This window comes from Triplophysa dalaica, chromosome 18 (genome assembly GCF_015846415.1).
Source record: "Triplophysa dalaica isolate WHDGS20190420 chromosome 18, ASM1584641v1, whole genome shotgun sequence".
Taxonomy (NCBI): Eukaryota; Metazoa; Chordata; class Actinopteri; order Cypriniformes; family Nemacheilidae; genus Triplophysa; species Triplophysa dalaica.
This window is the reverse complement of record NC_079559.1, coordinates 518,841-545,258: the sequence shown is the minus strand read 5'-3', so window position 1 is coordinate 545,258 and position 26,418 is coordinate 518,841. Positions and strand designations below refer to the sequence as shown.

General features: G+C 36.3%; 1 protein-coding gene across 1 annotated transcript in view; it reads right to left on the bottom strand.

Annotated features, from left to right (window-relative positions):
• The window catches only part of fbxl17 (F-box and leucine-rich repeat protein 17), a 114,036-nt gene that overhangs the window by 32,679 nt on the left and 54,939 nt on the right, over positions 1-26,418 (bottom strand). The gene's annotated exons all lie outside the window — the stretch shown is intronic.

Here is a 26,418-nt window from a genome sequence, read left to right as displayed (position 1 = left end):
ACACGCAAGCACACACACACATATGAACGCACGCACACAAACACACACGAACACACACACACACGAACACACACACACACAAACACACAAACGAACACGCAGCTTTTACATTCTGTTCAACACTGCACATCTGATCTTCATTAACTCTTGAATCCTTTACATTTATTCATTTCTGCTTCAGATTTGATCAGTATGAGTGTGACCTGCACCTGCCTTAAAGATTTTCAATGTAAAAGCTCCAGTTTAAAGATCAAGTGAGACCGTTTTCAATGTTAAAATACTCCAATTCATGACAACAGATCCATCACTAATGCCAGTGTTTTCAAAACAATACTGAGATTACATATTAAAACCCAGCGCAACAGCATACTGCAAAAAGATAAATAACAAATAAATACATAAATTAATAAAAAGTTATATTAAAACATTACACAAGTCCAGAGAACTAAAGTAACTGAACGAGTCGAGTTGAATCGAGAAGAAAAAAGAATACAGAAAAGCTAAAAGAAAAGAATACAGAATAGAACAGAAAAGAATATAATAAAGAATAATACAATAAAATTCAATATAATATATTAATAGAAAAGAATAAGGAATAAAGAATATAGAATAGAAAATACAGAATAGAAAAGAATGGAATAGAACAGAACAGAAAAGAAAATTATAGAACAGAAAAGAATATAGAATAGGGAATAGAAAAGAATAGGACAGAATAGAATACGAAAGAACATAAAATAATATAGAATACAGAACAGAAAAGAATATAATAAAGAATAATACAATAAAATTCAATATAATATATTAATATAAAAGAATAAGGAATAAAGAATATAGAATAGAATAGAATAGAATAGAAAATACAGAATAGGACAGAATAGAATACGAAAGAACAGAAAAGAATATAATAAAGAATAATACAATAAAATTCAATATAATATATTAATATAAAAGAATAAGGAATAAAGAATATAGAATAGAATAGAATAGAATAGAATAGAAAATACAGAATAGGACAGAATAGAATACGAAAGAACAGAAAAGAATATAATAAAGAATAATACAATAAAATTCAATATAATATATTAATAGAAAAGAATAGAAAATACAGAATATAGAATAGAATAGAAAATACAGAATAGAAAAGAATAGAACAGAACAGAACAGAAAAGAAAATTATAGAACAGAAAAGAATATAGAATAGGGAATAGAAAAGAATAGGACAGAATAGAATACGAAAGAACATAAAAGAATATATAATACAGAACAGAAAAGAATATAATAAAGAATAATACAATAAAATTCAATATAATATATTAATAGAAAAGAATAAGGAATAAGGAATAAAGAATATAGAATAGAATAGAATAGAAAATACAGAATAGAAAAGAATAGAACAGAACAGAAAAGAAAATTATAGAACAGAAAAGAATATAGAATAGGGAATAGAAAAGAATAGGACAGAATAGAATACGAAAGAACATAAAATAATATAGAATACAGAACAGAAAAGAATATATAATACAGAATAGAATAGAAAAGAATATAGAATAGGACAGAATCATCTCACATCATGAACAGTGAACACAGGCAAAGACATTGATGATATATTACATAACAGAATGTTGAAATGTTAATTGGATCAGAGAAGCCTCTCAGTCTTAATTCTTCAGTTTGAAGAGCCATTGAAGAATCTCTGTTGATCCATCAATCTGAGAGCAGCTCTCACAGAAACATTCACAATCTAATCTCCAGAAACCGTTTGGTGGTTTAATCGTGTTCTGGGCACTTTACCCCGAGAGCGACCTGATCCGGACCGGAGATAAATCACTGCGGTCCATCCGGCGCCAGCCATGAGAGGACCTCTGAGGAAACATCTCTGTGTCATTATTCCATCTGAACTTCAGCATTAGTGACAACAGCAGTTAACAGAGCATCAGATCCGCTGGCTGGCGTCAGGCGTTCCTCACGAGAGCTTGTTACCACCAACACCGTACACCCCCAAACCAATTACAATTGACATGTGCAGTCATCACACACGCTTTTATAAACGCTGATGTGAGGAAATGAGCGCGCTAACATCACTTTACATCTGCTGAAGACATTCATCTGAGACTTCTCTTTGAAAGAGAAGATAAACGCTGACATTTCTGTCTGTGATTCAGGTGAATTTAATAAAGAGTTAAAGGCATAGTGTGGTCCAAAATGAGAATTCTGTCTTCATTTACCCAAACCTGCATGAGTTTCTTTCATATTTAGAACACAAAAGAAGATATTTTGTAGAATATTGATCATCAAACAACACTGATCTGTGTATGAACACAAAAACACATTTCTCAAAATATCTTCTGTTGTGTTCCACTGAAGACAGACTCATTAGCATACATTAAAGAGAATAAAGAACGATTACTTTTTCTTCTATCTTCTCTTGTCTGAGAAAGATCTCTGTGCTAAACAGGTGTGATTTTAAATAAGCATCATTCTGAAGCTAACTGGGTCTCTGATTTCCACCCAACTCATCTTTGCTAATTTTCCTATCTGTGTCGCCGCGGGCAACGTGACTCAAGGCCATGATGTCCAATAAAAGAACATTAAAGTAGTTTCCATGACAACAAAGACACTCCAGAGTCAGGCAATTAGATTGAGAGCAGAAGTGGGTGATGACTGGATCACGAGAGAGGGTGAGAGAGAGAGAGAGAGGGAAGTAGAGAGAGAGAAAGAGAAGTATAGAGAGAGAGGGTGAGAGAGAGAGAGAGAGAGAGAGGGAGGGAGGGAGGGAGGGAGGGAGGGAGGGAGGGAGAGAGAGAGAGAGAGAGAGAGGGAGAGAGAGAGAGAGAGAGAGAGAGAGAGAGAGAGAGAGAGGGAGAGAGGGAGAGAGAGGGAGAGAGAGAGAGAGAGTGACTTCAGGGGTCAGTGTGTTTTGTGTTGTCTGTCTCTGTTCTGTCACACATCGCTGGGAAAACAATAATAAACCCATCAGCTGTCATGACACACAGAAACCACCGTCATGTGTGGACGCACCCCTGACACGCCTCACAGCCAATCAGATCTCTCCGCAGATGTCCAGTGCTGTGACCTCATCAGTCAGCGAGAGACGCAGGACAAACTGTCAAGGACACAGACTCTCTCTCTCATCATACCAGTCAAACACATGCGTGATTTGTCCTCACAAACATCCAAGAATATCACCATCACTACAACAAGAACTCTGTGTCCCTCACTGATACACACAATGAACCTCTCTCTGAATGAGCCGTGTTGTTATTCTGTGTGTGTGATGTTTTAAATGAGAAAAGAGTAAAGTGCAGAATCCTTTAAACGTGTGATAGAAACACACAGTCAGATGTCTAATGTTTAAACACAAGAAAGATTGAAGAGTGATGTGATGCTCTTATCAGTGTTTAACATTCTCACATCTTCACTTAAAAACCCCATGAGAACAACAACAAGTGTTTCATATAAAGAGCCATTTATCACAAAAGAGCCAGATGCACACTTCAAGACAGGTGAACACACAACAACAACAACACAACCTCATTACATTTACTCTTCATACCGCATCAAAGCCTGAAACTACACAAACATAAAAATGAGTCACAGATGAGATGTGTGCGTGCGTTTCATAAAACAGTTTAAATTCTTGAATCTTGTTCACACAGACAAAAAGACAATCCTATTGTATAGCATTTATATATTTTATACAATCTAAACAATGATAAAAACATTTATGACATCACAAGGTAACAATATTTCCCAAATGCATTTCATTTCATTTTTAAAATCCATCTGCCTGGTTAACCGAAAATATATATCAGGTGATTTATGCACAACTTGTTTTTAGCTTTTATAAATGCATGTTATAAGCGATTCAACTCACTGCTTTTAGATCCAGCAGCACTTCCTTCTGACCCCAGAGCTGTGCTTCACCTACAAGCTAAGCATCAATAAGATAATAAATACATATCATAACAACACTGTTTGTCTGCTGTATGTGAAACTCTTCAATGAAGCATCATCCAATTAAAAGTGAAGTGACGGTTTGATAAGAGAACAGTTTAACTCTCAGTGATGTTGTTTATGGTCATATGTGTCTGGATGATGCCCCTGAGGACGTCACACTTCAGGTGAACCCATCCGAACGGAACGGGAGAAAAGCTTCCTCGTGTTTTGTTTTAATGAGCGGCCGCTCGACAGCACGTTCACACACACTGTTCTGTGTTCTGTTCATTAAACTAATGGATATGAAAGCAGCAGGTGAAATAAAGAAGAGTGGAGTCACGCCTCGTGTGTTCCTCATACTGTACCTTAACAAAGTGCTTATTATTAAGACGCCTTTTAATTTACCGAAAAAGATGGAAATCTCCGCCCACTTCAAAACAAGAACTCAATGACAAATGACTCTTCTTTAAAATATTGTTTGTCAAGACATATAATCAAAAGATCATTAAAGTCCCCATGGACCGGACATTGCGATCGTTTTGAGTTCAATATATTAATTCTTTTCAGAGTGAAATTTCTAATGATAAAAAATGATGTGGCTTTCGTCTGTCTCTGCAATTTGATTTGATGTATAACATCCGCTGCACTTTGAAATAGAACTGGCAGCAGACTGTCAATTTAAGGGGAGGAGTTAACGGATGCTCCGCCCAATCTGTTTATATCAGTCATATTAAACTGGTACAATATACACAACAGAACACTGTTTAACTCTCAACTCTTTTGACCTATTACACAACAAAAAGTTTCAAATAAATAAATTCTGACTGAGCGGTTGCATTTACAATAATATTATTAAAAGTGAAAGAAGGTGAGCGACTCTTCCCAGCGTTTGACTTCTTTACAGGACATGAGATAATGAAGAGAAAGATTTCAAGCATCTATAAATGTCTCTGTTCTCTGAAAACAGATCTCCAGCTGAAGTTCCTTCAGATTAATACAGTTTATTCACTTTATAACATAAATAACACATCATTCACACAAACTGCTGTTAACAAACACAAGTCTAGAAACGGATTAAAAAAAGAGATTAACGCTTTAACTCTCATTTTAGTCATCTAAAGGTTTACTGTAATGATCGACTTCATCTTCAGTTACTGTACTGAACTTCTGAAAGACTTTCAAACGTTTTTAAACACGAACAGAAAAACACTCCAGAGGGTTAAGAGACGGATAATGATGAGAAGATGTGACACAGACGACTGCTACCTTACAGATTATTAAGGAAACGTCAACGGCCAGAGTCCAAAATAAACTTCTGAACAAAATGATGTTTCATCCCACGCCATAAAAAGAGCAGATGAGATTTCATAGCACATGAGAATAAAGGAAAATAACTTTCCTGTTTCAAGGTGAATATTCTCACGCCTCTTTCAGAGATTCCATCACAATCCCTTTATCTGCATGGACAACTGAAGTATTGCAATCGTGAACACCACAGACCATCATAAACACAATAAACCTCAGATAAAAGAGAGAGAGAGAGAGAGAGAGAGAGAGAGAGAGAGAGCCTAAAGAAATCATTCCGTTGAAAGTCTCAAAGCAATGAGAAGGTTTCAACATGAAGCACATGATGTTAAATGATCTGTAAGTGTGACTGATGTCTGATGTGAATATACTACAGTCAGAGATTTCATTGGTCCATCTGTCCAACACCAGATAAACACCAGACAGTCGACAGAAGCAGAGCGAGGGATGTACAACACACAACACATTCACACATAAACATCACCTGAAGTACAAACAAAAGAACTAAGAAACAAACAAATGAATGAATGACCTCATTGAAAGTCTTTTACAGAGGACTTTGCTAGAGTAAAGACTGGACGCTTCTCCAGAGAGGAAACACATCGTTAGGACTAGGGCTGGGCGATATGGCTAAAAAATATATCAACGATATGATGCTTCATATCGTTCGATATCGATAATTATTGACCTTTTTTTTTAAAGTAAAAATGACAAGTAGAACAGTAAGTATTTAACCACTGTATCTTTACTGACCCACATTATTAAGCAGTACAGCAAATAAAATTAGTTTTAGCATTAAAAAAAAGTAAAACAAAATATCTTTTTTATGTCTTACTCTACTTATATTAAGATAAACGTTTAAAAGAACTTTAACTTTGAAGTTAAAATGTTACAAAATGTTTTCACTTAATTTAATGTTAAGGCAAACTTTGTAGATCAACAACAGCATCTGTAATAAGTAATACCAACAAACCTTTATAAAAGTAAACAAAAGCCTGACTTCTCCACCATGCTGAACGGCAGCATTTCTTTTGCAATGAAGTACGCTATTGCATGGGTTATGTCATTATATCGCTTTGAAGATTTATCATATGGCATTGTTACCGAGTACCTCTCCATCGTGTACTGCTTGTGGGTTGTTTGTTGACTTGAGGTAGATTGGCGACATGATGTATATTCCAAAGGGTTGCAGCGGTTTAGATGGTGGAATAAATTGCTTGTGTTTCCTTGCTTGGACGGGACGTTCTTTTTACATCGCTTACACACTACGTTCTTCTGATGTTGGTCGGAAGAAAGAAATAAAAAAACTGTCACACTGGCGAGCTGACATCTCGCTTTTTGTTCACAATTTCCGTGCTGACGGCAAGCACGGCACTCATCTTGCACGTGTTCTAACGTCAACATGGCGATGACGCAACCAAATTGAGCCTAACGCAACCCGGCATATGAGATCTTATTGCTTGTTTGCTTGTCAATCGTAGCACGCTCATGTAACAAAACATATTATAGGCTGTTTAAGATTTTCGGACGTCACGGGCGCGCACATTTAAAGGAAATTATCTAGCGCTATATCAACCTTTTTTTTATATTGATATCGACAATGTTGTACCGTTGATAAATATCGATATCGTTTTATCGCCCAGCCCTACTTAGGACAAGTCACATTTTCTATGAATGCACTCTTTTTTAAACAAAACAAATTTACGGCATGGTACTCAAAATACCAACGCGCTAACAATGCGCCTGAAACACATCTTTTTTAGACCAGCACGCCCACTGGCGCACAAATGCTTTTGCTCTTTAAACAACGCAGAGCAGGACGGGAAAATGAGAACTGTGTTGGGCTGAAACTAGCAAAAACACTTGCACTGCGCCTTGTGCCGGACCATAAAAACTGAAATCAATCAAGAATCAATCTCTAAATGAACCTTTTTAAAGGAGAATAAACAGCAGAAACTCATGTGATCAGAACTCACAAGTCACATACATTAGAATGAAACAAAAAGAATCAGAGCACATGTGAATCAGAAGAAGTGTTGTGGAGAGTTTAGGGTTCATCCTCAGAACATCACAGTGACAGAATGATGTGAAGGAATGAAACAGAAGACACAGTGCTCAGGGGATGATGGGTAATGGACTGTGAGTGTTTAACACCACATGTGTAACACACACAGACTCCAGCGCTTAATAACTGTCAGCCATGACACGCTAAACACTGATAAAACCACACACAACAACATCAGAACCCACACGTGTAACATGATCTTCAGTGTGTCAAACATCATCTCTGCTCTCATGACGCTCTCTTACAGAACCCATGTTTAAAGATGTTCTGTCTCATGTATTTAGATGAAACAGTTACTACAGAAAGTCATTGTAAACATATTTTCATACTGAAGTACAGTATAGTAGAGTACAGTACAGTACAGTAAAGTACAGTAGAGTAAAGTACAGTAGAGTACAGTGGAGTATAGTGCAGTACAGTAGAGTATAGTCCAGTAGAGTACAGTAGAGTACAGTACAGTAAAGTACAGTAGAGTACAGTAGAGTATAGTGCAGTACAGTACAGTACAGTACAGTACAATAAAGTACAGTAAAGTACAGTATAATAAAGTACAGAAGAGTATAGTAAAGTACAGTAGAGTAGATTAGAGTAGAGTACAGTACAGTAGAGTACAGTACAGTAGAGTACAGTACAGTAGAGTACAGTAGAGTACATTACAGTAGAGTAGAGTACAGTACAGTAGAGTAGAGTAGAGTACAGTAGAGTATAGTGCAGTACAGTAGAGTAGAGAACAGTACAATAAAGTACAGTAAAGTACAGTAAAGTACAGTATAATAAAGTACAGTATAATAAAGTACAGAAGAGTATAGCAAAGTACAGTACAGTAAAGTACAGTAGAGTAGAGTACAGTACAGTTAAGTACAGTACAGTATAATAAACTACAGTAGAGTATAGTAGAGTACAGTAGAGTACAGTATAATAAAGTACAGAAGAGTATAGTAAGGTACAGTAGAGTATAGTAAAGTACAGTATAATAAAGTACAGTAGAGTATAGTATAATAAAGTACAGAAGAGTATAGTAAGGTACAGTAGTGTATAGTAAAGTACAGTAGAGTACAGTATAATAAAGTACAGAAGAGTATAGTAAGGTACAGTAGAGTATAGTAAAGTACAGTAGAGTACAGTATAATAAAGTACAGTAGAGTATAGTATAATAAAGTACAGAATAGTATATTAAAGTACAGTAGAGTACAGTATAATAAAGTACAGGCGAGTATAGTAAAGTACAGTAGAGTACAGTATAATAAAGTACAGAAGAGTATAGTAAAGTACAGTAGAGTACAGTATAATAACGTACAGGCGAGTATAGTAAAGTACAGTAGAGTATAGTAAAGTACAGTAGAGTACAGTATAATAAAGTACAGTTAAATACAGTATAATAAAGTACACAAGAGTATAGTAAAGTACAGTAGAGTACAGTATAATAAAGTACAGTAGAGTACAGTATAATAAAGTACAGAAGAGTATAGTAAAGTACAGTAGAGTACAGTATAATAAAGTACAGAAGAGTATAGTAAAGTACAGTAGAGTACAGTATAATAACGTACAGGCGAGTATAGTAAAGTACAGTAGAGTATAGTAAAGTACAGTAGAGTACAGTATAATAAAGTACAGTTAAATACAGTATAATAAAGTACACAAGAGTATAGTAAAGTACAGTAGAGTACAGTATAATAAAGTACAGTGAAATACAGTATAATAAAGTACAGAAGAATATAGTAAAGTACAGTAGAGTACAGTATAATAAAGTACAGTAGAGTACAGTATAATAAAGTACAGAAGAGTATAGTAAAGTACAGTAGAGTACAGTATAATAAAGTACAGAAGAGTATAGTAAAGTACAGTAGAGTACAGTATAATAAAGTACAGAAGAGTATAGTAAAGTACAGTAGAGTACAGTATAATAAAGTACAGACGAGTATAGTAAAGTACAGTAGAGTACAGTATAATAAAGTACAGTAGAGTACATCAGTGCAGCCTTTACAACGCAAGGCAGGGCCGGCACCAAGGGGGGGCACTCGCGGGCCATGCCCCCCACAGGGTTGTTGTGTCCCCCCCACATGACACAGTTTTAAATTCATGTAATACATACTGAAAATAATGAATAAAAAGTTTTAAAGTTTAAAGAATTTTAAACAAAGTGGAAATGAAAGTGGTAGCCTATGTGTTTACGTTATAAAAATAGATGAATCTAGTCCTGTTGTTGTGATGATGTGCAGGGTGTTAATGTTTCTATACGTGTGGAGGGAAGCCGCTAGTAATTAGCACAGTTACAGACGCTCGATGCTTCACAAACAGAAAGTTCAGTTAGTTCAGCTTCGGAAAAGGAAAATTTACAACCCAATGGAAGGACACAGTTTTAAGGAGGTTTAATGTTTGCTCGCGATGCCTTCTGCTTTTTTAAAAGGTTCATGTGTACTCTACTTTTACTTTAAAAAAGCCTTGGTGTGAATGAGCCTTATATCACAGCATTGGTTATCATTGTCAACCTGTTGTTTTGTCGTGACCGTGTGTAGTTATATTGTTTAATTTGCGTTATTCTTGTTCACTTGTAGGGAAATATCATCCTGCAGGAGCGTGCCCTTGCACAGATGTATTAGTTTTGACTGTTTTGTATGAATGATGCTGATTGTGTTCCTCCACTGGGAGCCACTTTCCCTCCTGTTAGTCGTGTTCTGGCGCCGACTCTTCGCAAGGATGCTACAGTAACATAAACAGCTTGTTAAATGTATTGTTAACATATTGTTGATTTTTTCAGTCTAGGAAATAAAGAAACAGCTCAGCAACTCCGTGAAAATATCAACCTTAACGTAAAAAAAAAAGTTTTACCAAAGGTTATTAATATGCTAACAGCTCATATCTCAACATTTGGTGGTTTAACTACCCATGTGAGGTCACTCTTGTTTTATTTTAATAGCATGATTTTCATAGTCAGGTATAAGTGCCATTTTTTAGGATTGTCACATCCAGAACGGTACATACTGTATCATACATGAGTAGACACATGAAAATAAAAGAAAGGAACTATTTGATGTTCTATAAAGATTGTTTCAGGTTTGTGCACTTTAATTCACAGAAATCCTACAAACTTTCTTTGTCTTCCAAAAACCATGTTCTTTTAGTCACATTAATAACGCATGTTTATTTCCCAACGTTTGTTACTAGACTGATATTTTTCTGATGTTTAGACTTGATCTACAAGGGTTTAGTTCAATCTACAGTGCCCTCCACTATTATTGGCTACCCTTGGGAAATAAGAGCAAAGAGGCTGTAAAAATAATTCTGCATTGTTTCTGGTTTTGATCTTTAATTTAAAAAATCTACAAAATTCCAACCTTTCATTGAAGGAAAACAATTTGAAGTGGGGGGAATATCACATTGTGAAAATATATTTTTCTTCAAGACATGTTGGCCACAATTATTGGCACCCTTGTATATAATACAGTCCGCAACCTCAATTTATAAGAAGTGTTTTCTTTTCAGTTTGATGTGAGGTTTGAGAATACATTGAGATTCATCCAGGTCCATTCCTCATAAAGAATCTCTCCAGATCCTTCAAATGTTGATGGTCTCTTATCTTTAGTTCATCCCACTCATTGTCTACAGTGTTCAGATCAGGGAACAGATCATGGCTGGATCTTGATTTGTGCTCATTTTTTGGTGATTTGGATGTGTATTTTGAACCATTGTGCTGATGGAAGATCTAACCACGACCCCTCATCATATTTCTATGAGCAAGTCAGGTTTTGATTTTTACATCTGATGGTATTTGACAAGATACATGACAACACGTATCTGATCAAGATGTCCAGGACCTCTGGTATTAAAGAAGGTCCACAACAATAAAGATCTGGTGATATATTTAACTGTGGACATGGAGCACTTTTTTATCCATGTGTGGACTCTATTTCATGTCATATGGCCACAGACCCCAGTCCTGTTTGAAGTTCCAGTATGGCAGATGAATACGGTTTGTTTTTTCAGTGTCCCAAATATCAATTTTTCTGTATTATGTTGGTAACACTTTCCTTGAAGCATGTAAGTATAATTCATTATAAAGAGTTTGTAAAGGGTAAAATGCATTATATTTCTTCATAATGTGTGTTGTAATGCATTATATGTAGTTGTAAAGATGTAGAACCCATTTAAAATGTGTAATATAACAATGAATTTCTAAGCGTTATAATGTTTTAACTGTAATAATTATTTATAAGACACTACAATGCATTAAAATGTGCTTTACAATTCTTTAAAACTACTTCTATAATGCATTTACATACATGCTTCAAGGAAAGTGTTACCATTATTTTTTATTTTTTTCTGAAACTAAAAATAAACTATTTTCTGCAATTCTCCATCTGTGATCTTTGAAAAGTCTTTGGCCTCTCCAAATATTCTCTTTGCTGTGCATTAAGACAATATAGACACATTAAAACTATTACCCTGATATTGTTTCAAGAAGTGGAAGACATGTGGAGATGTGTTAGTTATACGAGCATTTCTATATTTGAGTTTTGTGTTACAGTAAGTCATGAATCTAGTTTTCATCACAGTATTCTATGAGTCCAGACACTCAAGAGTCACGGGTGTTTTCTTCTCTCTCTCCGCTTCTACAAAACTCCCTCATTTATATTCCCCTCTTGGTTTTATTGGGTCATAAATCTAAACTACAGTAAACTGATATTTATGCTTAAAGAAAAGAATCTTACATGCAGTCAATACTGTATTTATTTGATTCAAAACATAAAACCCATAACGGATACATCTGTCAAAGCAGAAAACGCTCCAGACACATAAACCCACGATTTACTAATGATTCCCATATAATATCCATCATCACATTCACTGAAAACTGTTGAAATAAATACCTTCCCAACACATCTGAACCCAGGAATCATGTTCATCTATAGTGGAGAAATCGACTTTATATTTTTCCTTCATCAACACGGCGTCTGTCTGCTCGGTCTTATACATACATATAAAGAGTTTGGTGCTAAAACGACATAAATGCCATTAAAAAAAAAAGTTTCCGCCAAAATCAGTATAATAACAGGTAAGTGTTTGAAGAGTCACTTTTTAATTGAACGCAAAATGCGATGTCTGCCGTGTTATTCCGTCATGTTTTCTCCCTTTTTGTCCCAAAACCGCAATATACTTCTGTCTCACTTCTCTACAGAATGTGATATATCCGCTCAACCAATCACAGCACACCATTCCACGCATTGTAAACAGTGATGGCGGCGCTCGGCATCCTAGTTTCCCTGATCAACTTTGTGTTCAACAAACAAACAAAAAAATGAATAATTTTGACAACATTGATGAACCTGCGCTGGTTTCTGCGCTGGAAAGAAATATAAGCCATTGAAATGGAATCATGTACGTGAGGAGAAGAAGAAGATGAGGCACTCATTAATAGCATTTATAACAGTTGAATTCATTTAGGAGCGATGAATGAGTGAATGTATTTTTAGTCCTGTGCATGTACACTGTAAAAAATACATGTGAAATCTACAGTAATGCACTGTGTTCATGCACTGGAAAAACTGTATTAGGGGTCACAGTGAATTACTGTAGTTTCATTGAGAAATTACAATACTGGTCAAAATATTGTGAAAATCACATTAAAGAGGATGTGCTGTACAAAGTCACAGTAATCAGTATTGTCTTGTAGACAGTCGCAAGAAACAAGTACTATGTGAAATTTACAGCAATTGCCTGTGTTCATGCACTGGAAATAACGTATTGGGGGTCACAAAGCATTAAAGTATATTCAGTGAGAAATTACAATACTGATCAAATATTGTGAAAATCTAAATGGATTCATAACTCTTAATACAGTTATACTTCTTTATAGTACATACTTCATGTGATACCCATCAAGAAAACAGATGATGAACGTTCATAAACAGTCTGAGAGCTCATCCATTCAGACAGGATGATTTCTCAGTGTTTATCTTCACAATAACACACGGTGAGGGCTCTGAACAGACATCAGAGTTGTTGTGTGATTTCTCTCACATGTTTATGACAGCAGTAGGGGGCACATTCACCGCTCAAACTCCATGTCCACAATTCAAACTCTATTCTGATGGGATGATAGTGGACTATTGATTCATGTTCTTCACAACCTGTCTCTGTTAAGTTCAGATGAATAATGACATGAATCAGAACCACGAGGCGGCTGGTTCTCTCTAATGCTCCATTCTACAGAAATGACCTAGTGAGCTGACTATTTAGACGGGCCGTTTGAACATCTCTTTCACATCGAGGTGATTTCCTGAAAAACAAAGGAACTAAAACACGAGAGATCTGAAGGATTCTGAGAACGGATGAGACGTTTATTCAGAACATTTAGTTAATATACTGCGGTCTGTTATTTCTGTAACCTCAGATTCTTGAGTTATATTCTCCAAATGTTTCAATATTCCACAATAATAAAACAGCAGATGGACGTAAAACGGACCGCATGAATTGAAATACAGTAACAATATACTGCGTGTGGACCTTTTAAAAGGATTGAAGTGCTTTATAAAAACAGTAAACTTGTGTCAGGCTGGGATATAAGATGACAAACCATCACAGTGACATTAGAGATGAGGTCTCATGCTCCGTCATGCATTCTGACTTCTTTACACTCTTAAACGTGATGTCTTCTCATGCTTAACATGGTCAACTTGTTTAAAAAGTTGTGTGCTTGATACACTCACCCAGAACTCAAACTTGCGTCAGAAAGGTTTTTATAAGTTTGGATTTCTGTTTTGTAACAGGGATCATATTCTTTTTATTGGGTTTCAACAACAGTACAAAAGGACCCATACTGGGAGAAAAGTCAAGAAGCTCAAACCTACTGCAAGATATGTCAAGTCCAACAACCAGCACAACACAACACACACAAACTGACACTATATAACAGGATCCTGTCACTGAGAACTGTCACCAATACCTCATTTTCATAAGACCAGGTAGCACCGACGTACCGGGTCAAACAGGTACTGATGCTCTGTAGATGGTTTTATAGACGGGATAAGACGTAATGAGCAGATAAGCGAGGCTCCGTCCACAAGAGATGCGCACAGAAAAACTTCATATAAAAGTCATGTCACGAAGAAAACAAACAGAGTTTTGTGGTGAAAGGAGGAAACATCCAGATTTATTTAAATAGGTTCAAGCATTAAGTTTCAAATCCTGTCAGCGTTTGCATTATGAATATGGTATCATATGTTAAGTTAAAGGTTACATTAAAATAATCGTCCCTGTTAGCGTGTTTATTTGTTAGCGCCAATGCTAATCCAGTCAAGAGTCCTTATTAACAATTTCATGCTTTTATAACTGTAATGAGGCCAAATAAATGGGAAATGATGGAGTTTACAGTACCTATTTTAAAAAGGTCTATCTGAAATATGTGCTAGAAAACAATATATTTTGACTAAAAATGTGTAAGTCTTTGATCGATAACTCTATAAGAATAAAGAAAAATCGATCTGTTGCAATTATTTTCACCTTTCACCTTAAATCTTGTATAAATGTACGGTATACCGTGACATCATTACACTGATGTATTGTGTGCTCGTGCTGTTGTTCTGTCCCCTGCCCGCCTCCAGCAGCTCGGACTCTCATTTAAAAGACTCAAAATTCCCAACATTAGGACGAGGTTCAGAACAAATTCATGTGCGTATGCACTTGTTGTGAATTATGCGTGAGAGCTTCAAATGTGCATATAAATACGATAAAAAAACACATCACAACTGCACTCACAAGAGAGACGTTTTTCTTTCCAGACAAAACAAACTGTTCCTAAAACAAGACGAGTCATCAAAATTCTCTTATTCATTTCCCCAGAAGAGCTCAGAGTTTGTTTTGTGATGTTGAGGATTTAAGACGTCAGCATATAGACTCAAATCACCAAGAACAAACCAGCTCGTGTTCTCATTGAAGACCAAGTGTGAACCTCTCTATCTTCACTGAAAGACATGTGGGGTTCTCCTCAGATCTTGTGTTGTTCTTATTAATGATGCATTTCACACTTCTAAAGCTGCTGAATATTTTGGACGTTCAAATATTTCAGATTCTATTGCAGAATTCACTGTAAGTCATCTGTCTGTCTGTCATCAGCGTAATGAAAGCTTGTTTTCCAGTAAACATTTCTAAAGCAAAACCACTTAAGATATTAAATCTTGCTTTCTGCTGAGAAAAATTCACGGCACTAGAGGGCGCACCACAAAAACATCAACAAGGAGAGTTGAATGATGGGATCTGTTGTGTTCAGCTCCACTGCTGATGACTATCACTGAGTGTGTTTACATGCACAAAAACAGATATCTATCAAAAATCTGCTTAAAAAGAAACCTGTTTTCACATGTTTACATGCTTAGTTATAAACCGGCTACGCAGAAAACAGCGTTTACACAGAAGCTTGAGACTTGCCGGGTGTCTGGAGTGCAGTGACGTCATCGCCGATAGTCTGTTTAGTCATTAAAAATGCAGCTGGAAAACGGACAGAAGCTGTGTTTTATATCTCTTCGCATGTCGGCAGTACCTGCATATGCAACAATAGTTCCATTGACAGACGTCTGCACAGCACCGTGTCACTGTTTACAGTGGAGATTTTCTCACGATTTACAAATACTTGAAAACATTTGAGATAATGTAAGAACTCAGCAGAAGAAAATCAATAACAGTAGCCTAGTGGTTTTTGGATATTTTACTGCAAAATAGTTATGCACCTCATTCATACTAAATATTCTCCGGCTCACTTACTTTTATATAAAATCTGAAATATTTCTCTTCATTAAAGCAGACTACATGAGACGGCCATTAATATCTTTCCAGATGTTTTGTGCTTTTATAGGTCATAAAACCAAGATCCAAAATATAAACACTGCGTCCAATGGTGTATTAGCAGCAGAATGACGTGTGTCATGTCTATAAAACACCTGACAAGTGTTGAACAGTAACACTGTTGTTTCCACCTGAAAGTGGAGAGAAGAATCTGTGTTTCTGTAAACTTACTTCACTTTATACACCATATGAGAAGAAAAAGGAATAATGTCAAATCCACAGAGACAGAGTTCATTGAGTTCAGTTGTATGTGACACTAGAAGAAAACAATCCCTCATCTCAGGAATAAAACACATGATTGTTGTGACTGGAATAAAGCTGATTGTCCACTACTGTAAATGTGAACGAACATGACAAACTGAAGGTAAACCGCTTCATAAAGAACATTATGAGAAATGTACAACATCTCTTCATGATGAAAATCAAGCACATGTGACCTGAGCTCAACTCCAGAGACAAAAGAGAATCCACACACGATACAGCAGGACTGAAAATATATTGAGGCTTCCGACATAAAACTTGTCTCATTTTAGAAAAAAATGGTTTGCTTTCACTTGAAAATTGAAAATAGGAATTTATTTTTAAGCATCGCTCCCCAGCGCTCATGTGGAGAAATGTGGAGAAGCTTAAATCCACATCATCAAAAGCATGTAACGTATCTTTCCTCGCAAAGTCATTTTCCACCCAAAATGGGTTTAAAAGTGGATATTCTAAGACGCTAATAAAGTAATTCAAGGCCTGATGCAGGGCAGAACTTTTCAATTTCATCAGGCTTTGCTCAGATTTGTTCTACATGAGAACTGGAACACTGGGGCATCACGTCTCCCTCCTCTCTGTCACGCTGATTCAGATAAAAACCACTCCGAGCTCCAGCTCTCTCCAAATAACACTTTTCTGATAGAACACACAAATGTAAATACATGAAATGAGAAGAGACAATCAAACACCAGCAGTTTGCTTCTTAATAAAGTCTTGAAGTGTAAATGACTGTGATGATGATGATGATGATGATGATGAGGTACTGAACACTTCACGCTTTCACACTTAATGCTGTTAATTAAACACAGAGCACTTTTATTCCTGAGAACCTCACAAACACCTGTCAGACACCATCTGGATTCTGATCTCTGAGTAAAGAATCACGTTAGACATCAGGATCTGAGAAGATTTTATAAGAAGATATTTCGAAGAACATTTTAAATCTGGCTGACTTCCACTGTTGGTACATATTTCTCAAATGTCGTTTGTGCTGTTTCACATACAGGTTCACACCAACATTACAGTGATTAGTTCCTATAAAATGCTTATGACAGTGAAATATTGTACAGGAAAATAACTCTATAATGTCAGAAGCCAGCTGTGATGTTTTTGTGTGTTATTTGCTCCTGCTGTGTGATCAATACCCCGCGGCGTGTCGTGACTCTCAGTTCATTGGTACAGTGTTCATTATAAAAGAATTAACACAACTCTGCTTTTATTCATACTGTAGTTATCGTTTGATATATAAATCAACAAACACCCTCAAATCCATCCTAAATCACATTTTAGTGGCACTTCAACATGTCAAATTGAGCTGATGGGCAATTCTGTGAAAATGTCAACTTTACTTTACCAGCTGATTTTACTCTGGTAACAGCACAGGTTTGATCATTTGGTGGTTCAGATAGTCATGTGAGATCTCTCTTCAATCTTGTAAAGCATTTGTTTTATTTTTACTTCATGATTTTAAATAAACACATGAAAATGAATATAAAGAAACTATTTGATGTTCTATTAAGAGGCATCACTTCTCCATTCATTGTGTGTTATTACTTCAGGATTGTGCATTTTATTTCACAGAAATCCTTTTATCGTCTCCCAAAAACCGCGTCCTTTTCTTGTCACATCCATAACACATGTCTATTTCCCTTTTTATAAAAAAAATATTTTTTCATAGACTGACATTTTTCGATATTCAGACTCAACAATGGTTCAGTAAATATAAATAGATGATTCAATATAATCGTAACAAATTCATTCTCTGAACATTTTTATGTTACATCCATAACGCAAAATGTCACATCCATAACACTGGAAACAGTGTGTGTCTGTACTCTATACACAGCATCTCTGTGCGTCAATCACAAGTATTACAGGATTAGAGAGAGAGAGAGAGAGAGAGAGAGAGATAGAGAGAGAGAGAGAGAGAGAGAGAGAGAGTATTGTTTGTAAGGTGTGACATGAACAGGTGACTCTTGATCAGAGAGATGTGATGTTCATGTGTTTGTATGCAGCACATCACACAGGAGCTCAGGAGACGGTGAGAGACATCTCTCTTCTTATATTCACACAATCCATCAGAAATCCACTCACAGCCTCATACATACAAACACAAGAAAAGCATTTGTTCAGCGCCATCACACGTCCATACATTCAGTCTCTGATCCAGAAGCTGAAGTCACAGAGACCTTGACTTTGACTGTTTTATGAGAGGTTTCCCGGACAGGGATTATGTATAATCAGGACTAGGCCTTAGTTACAGTTTTTACAAACACGCCTTACAGAAAAATATTGTGTGTATTTTAACACAAAACAACGGCTCTATTATATTTCAACTAGAGCTAGATACAGAAATATTGTGATCGAGATTAATCTCTCACTCAGTGTCATTATTTTATATTGTTTATCATGTTTATCTGAGTCATTTTAGTTATTTCAATTGATCACACACAGCATTTATGTTCTAAATATACTTTAACATTATAATCTAATAATTTCACATGTATCTCCAAATGAATGTAGAAACGACACGTTTCTTTAACAGCATCATTATAATATAGTTGGCTTTGCAGCTTATGTCTTTATTAAATATATATATATATTTTTTCTACTAATCAAACTAATCCAAAGTTAGGAAATATAAAGAAAATAAATAAAGTTCTCAAACGCTTTACAGTCTTTTCGAGTACTACAGTAGACTAGTCTTCAGCCTAAGATTTATTACCTGATTTCAGCTGAAGGTCAAAGAATATAGATTTTGATCATTCTGGAGAATGAAGTGTTTAAATAATGAAACAAGTCAACATTTGACATGTCATGATGAATATTTACTGAGTAACTCAGTGTTTTACAGACTTAAAACTGATTCAATTAAATTGTCAAGATGACCATTTTCACCAGAGATTTGGAGCCAAAATACAGGAGGTTTAAAATACTTTATAAAGTGAATCTGTCTTTACACAGATATTGGTAGATTGGCAGAATCTGTTGATGTTAACAATCCTTGTTTAGATTACAAGACAAAGAAGAAACACTTTTTCTTTTCTTTTCCAACATTTGCACGTCTGTGACTCAAGAGGTATTACAGATTTCTTAATATCCTTTTGGTTCATAACAAACTTCTCTCGTGGTCTGTTCATCTATGAAGCCCTAAATGATAAAACCCCAAACATATGAGGCTCTCAGTTAATCTCTGTGTGCAAACTGTAGACTTTAATAAGACCCTCGTAACAATTTGGATGAATATATTTTTTAAACAATATTTTTACTTCTATAGCACAGTGTAGAGACACAGACCTGTGAGCACATGATGTCTGATATAAGTGTAGATCTGATGAATGAATGATGTCATGAGAGACTTCAGAACGCTGCTGTCGCTCCACCAGACACACTCAACCAGACTCATGAGAAAACATCTCAACCGGCTGTCATCACTATCAACGGACGGTCATGTGTGTACCTATTTAGACGTCTCTCACAACCTCGCCGTATTAAAACAACTTCACATTCAATATTTCTGTTCATGTGACTCTAAACACATTTCAGATGAAAGAGAAGAAAACATCGTCGTGCTCACAACAAGCAGCACAAACACTGAAACATTTAGAGTTTTGGTCTTTATGACCGATCATCATCTGCGCTCATGTTTACACATGTTAATATTTACACACACACAAAACTGAAAGGCAAGAATCCATCCCTTGAAGTAACAAGTGTGTGTCTGTACGGGAGGATTTTTTCTTCTGACCAACACAAGTTTGTGTTGAAACGGTCTGTGAGAATCTGCAGAAGAACATCTGGTCTTAAAAAAGATGATGTGCTTTTATTTTTCTAATGGCATCTGTACCGACCACATTCATCAAATTAAACTGAAATCTGATGTTTGTTTGAGCGGAAAACAGCATTTGGTGAAAACAGACAGACTCTGTCACATGATCAGCACATCACACATGATACTGATTGTGAAATAAGATTCAGGAGAAAATCAGTCGTCTCTTGAACCTCGACACACACATACACACACGCACACACACACACACACACACACACACGCACCCAAACATACATCAAGCACGCACAAACAAATGTGTACACACACAAATGTGTACACACACACGCACGCACAAACACACACACGCAAACACCCTCAGACACACACTCAGACAACCACACACAAACACACATTCAGACATTTCTGCAGAGTTGCAGATGCTCAAACAACAGAAATGCTGAGAATATATGTTTAGTTGTTAAGACCGATCATCAGATGTGATAAACAAACACTTGACATGTTTCCCACTGAGATCAGAAAACACACAGATAATGATGTCACACTGTGAGCATTACAGCACGTATATCACATCTCAAACCCATCTGCAGTACTACAAATATTACATTTATGCTTTTATCAAAAGTGACTTACATTACATGATACCATACACATGACCAACGCTTAACACCATACTCTACACACTGAGCTACAGGAAAGCTTCTACACAACTGTTGTGTTACTGCAGTAAATATTGAGAGAGATGATCGGTCAGATACTGTGAATCAGACTCTGTGTGTCACACATCTGGGCCCGGTTTTTCAAAAGGTTTAATCCGGATAAAATTGATCCGGATTTAGTAATCCTTTTTTTGCGATCCGTGATCACGTTGTCCAGGTTACTTTTGGAGCCAGTTTTTTAAAGCAACATCGGATTGGATCAATCTGATCCGGATAGGAACTTTTCAGGATCACCAAATCTGGATAACCAGTGCTGGATAACCAGTGCTCAAACAGGATAGGGAATCACAATGTAGAACTATAGATATGTAAAGAGCAACAAGTAGAATATCCAGTGTAGGGTCAATATAAATTTATTTTTATTTGAAATGTAAAACCCCACCCCATCCTCTTCCAGCAGTCTGCTCATCTGAACACAAACAATTGAGCAATTGAGCGTTTAAATGGAGTTCTGAGAGCAGAACCACAGAAAGCAAGCATGCAACATAACCCTTGCCTGTATTGTCCTGCACAACATCGCTACTAAGCGCAATGTCCCTCTCTGTGTTGACAGTGATGCACCTGAGCCCCTTGGAGACCCTAACCAACCTCCTGCATTCTGCCAGAATGAGCAAACAGGACGTGCAACAAGGGACGAAATAGTTTGACACTATTTCTGATTTGGATTTGTTTTGGATTTCAAAAATCAATGATTCCCATTTTTGCATTTTTTTGGTTATTCTGTAATCATTGCATGCATCACTAATACATATTCTAAAAACAAAAATATTTTCGATTGTGATGAATATGTATATCAATTAGTGACAGAATAAAATTTATTGTTTTTGGTCAATTTTGACAGCTGTTTGGAGGATTATTTTATGAGGCCAAACTCTTTCTACTTTGCTGTAGGCCTATACTGAAAGGCTGAATACGTTAAAGCTTACCTAATCACTGTAGCCTGACAGATGAACAAATAAAATTAAAACCTTATGAATAAATAGGATATCTTGTAATATACTACATGATCCAAATATAGTATTATTTGATACATTTTTTAAGTTTTCATTACATTTTGGGCATTGAATCCACGCTGAATCCACCCTTCTGATGGGATCAGTTTAATCCAGATTTTTTGGATCAAAATGATCCAAATCATTCAAAAAAGTTCTGAAAAACTCAAACTAAAGGTTTGATCCGGATCAAAACCAAAATTGGATTACGTGATCTAATCGGATTATGTAATCCGTTTTTTCTTTTGAAAAACACATTTTCAAGATTTGATCCAATCCGTTATCCAAAATCTTAGTGGATTACTTTTGAAAAACCGGGCCCTGCTGATCAGATTCTGATCAGATTCACAAGAAACAACACTGTGTTTATCGGTACTTCTCTGTAGCCACAATTCACACACAAACTATTTAATCTGACACATCATCATATAAAAACTATAAGTGATAAACTACATCTTCAATATTTCCATAAATATTTCTTGTAAAGTGGCCGACAGTTTGTCAAACTTTTCCATTATCATGAACAAACAGATTCTCTCTCTCCAGACGTCAGATCATGAAGCAATGATATTCACTTCAGAACCCAACATGACTTATGCATGAATGTGAAAATGGCCAGAAGGATTTTAAATCACAATTTAAACACACTCCTCATTTTCCTGATTTCTGGTGACTATAAATAACCTGAACAAATGTTTTCTTCCAGATAAGCGTTCGTCTAAAAGGGGAACAGAAATAAAACTCATCTCAAACCCACACGACTTTCTCTCCTGTGAAAATAACAGTGATGTTGTGAAGCATCTTCAGCGTGTTTTTTATTTAAAGAAGAATGAAAAAGCACAGAACTGTTCATCATGACTCGACTGTGCACCACATGAGCTGTGATGTGAACGCTGTGTGTGAGGAACAGTTCTGACTCAAAGACTTTATTTACTCTTCATTCTTCCTCCAGAGAGCTGTTGTTAACTGATCGGTCTCTGTCAGGTGACGTCACACTCGCCAGAATCAAAGTGCACTATGGGTATCGCCGCCATTTCTAAGGTATCAACGCTGAGATGTTCTATCTTCTTAGTTCAATTTTGCTTCATTTCAGAGATAAAATGCCACGTTCTTGTGGTGTGATATGTGTAATACTAATGCTGCGTTCCCACCAGACACGAACGACTGGTTAAGTGCAAGTGATTTACATGTTAAGTCAATGCAAAGACGCGATAGACATCCTGTGACTCGACGTGAATTAAGTGATTCGGGCGAATCGTGTGACTTGGAAAATTTGAACATTTACAAATATTCGCAACAAATCAGGAGTTTGCTCTAGTAGTGACGTGATTATGACGTAGCGAGCAGAGGCAGAAATCCGAAACAACAATGGGGGAAATAATCATTTTTGCTGTTTCTGGATACCTTGAGGTGTACAATACATCTTACTTTTATCAAAACAAGAAGAAAAAGGATCTTGTGTGAGTGAGGAGGTCTGATAAGTTGTAAAAAACGCTCATTACTCAATTTGATCTATGTATACATATATATGCGAGACTGGAAAGCCGCTCCCATGACGTGAAATTGCGTCTGTTGTGAAGTGAATTTCACGAGTCCAACTATGTGCAAATATCACGATTTACCGTGTCTGGTGTGAACACTCATTATGACACACGATAGAAACAGCCGAAAGATTCAGAAGTAGGAAAATGTTGAATAAACAGATGAGCTTTATTGGTAACAATATGTAACAAGTGATCTACTCGTCTGCACAATGGTGACATCCTAAAATCACAAGACTCTTAAAATAATAGAATACATTTTCATTATCTTTTGGTGTTTTGATATAAATACTTAAAATAAGACAATATTTGAGATTTACTTCCATTATCCAGTCCACTAAAGCATGCTGGGAATGGCTCTTACGTCAATGAAAGATATAATCACATTGTTTGAGTTAAGTGACTTCTTATTTGTGTGTCCCTAGAACTCGAAATATCAAAATCGTTAAACACACTTAAAAGTTGTAAGATAAAATAACTTTTTCACAATTTGTAGTACAGTTTGCTCATTATGAATGAGTAGATTAAAGTGTTTGGGAATACAGTATGTAAGTGATAATGTACAAGCAGCCGGTTAATATCACAGAAATAATCCCTGACAGTGTGATCAGGAAGTGAAGCGGAGGGTCTTGTATCACACTGAAGCGGTTTATTTGGCGATAACAGACGGCTGCTTGTACGTTATTCCACTTATTACACGGCTACTTGACACATGAGAAGAAACTGGACATGAAATTATGAATGTGAAATATTTTATAAGCTCTCTTTTTGATAAATTTAGACCTTCCGCAAGGAAAAAAACATTTAGTTAAATGTCTCAAACAGGCACATTGGTTTAATCATTTGTAAATATAATATATGTTTTTAAAAGACATGTTTATAATTCATTTTTGTGTAATATTAAACTGTCCCTCTCAAAATGATTTGCAGCATCCGGGTTACAGGCTGTTTTGAGTGGTTCTTTTATATATATATAGTTTATACTGTGAAGAAGATAGTAATATCCAGAACTGAGGTTGGCGCAGCAAAGCTGGAACACTCAACTATTAGTGGTCAGGTAGTGTTGTTCATGAATGACAAATGAGCTTCCTGACATCTTTGGTGAGATTATTTGTGTATGGCATGTGCTTGTTTTGCTTCTGTTTCTCCAGTATGATGATTTCATTGGTATTGTGCCGCTCTGTATACTTTCATTTGACTGCTCAATGCAGTGATACCGCCTCGGTGACGTCACACACAATAAACCCACGTGTCTGACAAAGACTCATACAGTAAATGAGTCCGTCTGTCAATCAACATGAACCTGAACTGACTTCTCAAGTTCATCTGTAGGAAACAACTCAACATTTCATCTGATCATCAGACAATGTTCACCATGAACTGTTGTTATATGAAGATGTGGAATAAAACCACAGCAAGAGGTTTGAATCATGGTGAGTTTATAAGAACGACCGGACGTTCACATCACATCGTCTGTTTCTGCTCAAGAGAAAAATGACACAATACTGACTCAATATAAACTCACATGAGTGTTACCTGAGGAGCAGGTGAAGAACTCACGACACGCCGCTGATGATGATAATAAGAAATACATATTCATGAGTGTGTGGTGTCCCCCCGGCGGGCCGTCAATCGTGAGGATGATTGTTAAACTGATAATCAGGATTCACAGCAGCAGCACATCATCATTTATTATTCAACTAATGTTGCTGTAAGTCAATACTTAACCAACAGTGTGCAAACACACACACAAAGAAACACACACTCAAACAAACACATACGCACAAACACACACACTTATCTAACATCTAATGTGAGCCGTGTGATTAACAGAACCCTGCAGAACTTAATTTATTGTTCTTTCGTTCTGACACAAATCTAATTATATGTGAGCAGGCTAATAAACTATAAAGTGAGAGCAACACAACACTTTAACATGTGACCACACAATCACAAACACAATCACACTCAAATAACTTCTGAAAGTCATCCGAGCATCTCTCTATCAGCACATTCAACCAAAACCATCAAGACACCAAACAGCAGAAAAACTGCACAAACATTCTGATGTTGTCCTACAATGAAAAGCATTCAGTTCATAGAAACAATCCAATTAAAAACAACACTCACAAGAGCAACACAATAAAACACACCAGCTCAGATCATGTGTCACGCCGAGAAATAAACAGATCTCATTAGAGAGAAGTGTTGAGCGGTTGACTGCACATGTGTGTTCAACATGACACGCCTTCAGATGTGTGCACAGCACACAGGAATCTCCTCCAAGTGTGTGTGTGTGTGTGTGTGTGTGTGCATTTGTGTGTGCATTAAAGAAAGATGATGAGAGATAACATTGGAAAATACATTACCAATCTGCTCATAACATTCACTGATCATTTCATCACAATAAGAAATTAAATTGTGTTTTCACATCCAGCACACACAAACACTTTCTACAATGATCACATGAACCGTTATATCAAGAGAAAGATCCCTTCATCTGATTGGCTGGAATGAGGTGTTTCTATATCCGCTGTCTGGTCATGTGACCGTGACTCAATCAAAGCACAGAGGCTGCAAAACTGCACTGTTCTCTATCACACACTGTCTCATACGCACAAACACACACAAACACACACACACACAGTTTGCCTCAGTTTGAGTGTCTGGAATGTGTAAAAGCAGTGAGTGGAACTGTGACCAATCTGATTGGACGAGATGTTTCCTCCACATGATTCAATCAACACAACATCAATCCTGACTGACAAGACATCAAAACTCTGTGTCTCAATGTCCATTTTGATTATGATTGTCTCTTATATCTATAATCTATAAAACTTTATAACATGGTCTGATTGAATACTGGATTCTGATTGGCTGGAAGGTGTGCATTAAAAGCCTTTAACACACGGGTAGCTCCAGTCAGTATGATTACATTTCAAATGAACTGATAAAATAATCCTCATATTCACCT